Genomic DNA, 867 nt, shown 5'->3' with positions numbered 1-867 from the left:
TTTGTATTATTTTTTACATAGTATTCGTAGATTTTTTAGTGGTTGCTCTAGATATTACAATGTATGTTTACACTTTTTCACAGCCTACTTATATCAATGTTTTATCACATTGTACGAAGCACTGAAGCCTTACTTCTATTTAGGTCTCTTTACCCTCCATGCTTTTTAAATACAATTGTCTCAAGTATTTCCTCTACATACATTAAGTGCCACATCAGTTGGTATTATAAACTTTACTCCAACCATAAAATATGATTTTTAAAACTCAGGAGGATAAGGGTAGTCTATAATTTCTGTCTTTTTTTTTTTTTGAGATGGAGTCTCGCTCTGTTACCCATGCTGGAGTGCAGTGACACAATCTCAGCTCACTGCAACCTCCACCTCCTGGGTTTGAGCAATTCTCCTGCCTCAGCATCCTGAATAGCTGGGATTACAGGCACATGCCACTCTGCCCAACTAATTTTTGTATTTTGTTTTTAGTAGAGATGGGGTTTCATCAGGTTGGCCAGGCTGATCTTGAACTCCTGACCTCGTGATCCACCCACCTTGGCCTCCCAAAGTGCTTGGATTACAGGTGTGAGCCACCGTGCCCAGCCAATAGTCTATAATTTTAATTCTCATTTTTATCTATTTCATGTAGTCTGTCTTAGTATGTTGGGACTACTATAACAAAATGCCATAAACCAGGTGGCTTATAAACAATAGAATTTATTCTTTGCAGTTCTGGATGCTAGAAAGTCTAAGACTAAGCTGCTGGCAGAGTCAGTGTCTGGTGAGGGCCCACTTCCTGATTCGTAGATGGCTGTCTTTTTGCTGTGTCCTCAAATGGTAGAAAGGGTAAGGGATCTCTCTGGGATTTTATATATA

This window comes from Rhinopithecus bieti, unplaced genomic scaffold (assembly GCF_001698545.2).
Source record: "Rhinopithecus bieti isolate Rb0 unplaced genomic scaffold, ASM169854v2 scaffold_21542, whole genome shotgun sequence".
NCBI classification, from domain to species: domain Eukaryota; kingdom Metazoa; phylum Chordata; class Mammalia; order Primates; family Cercopithecidae; genus Rhinopithecus; species Rhinopithecus bieti.
Note: the sequence above shows the minus strand (reverse complement) of the source record.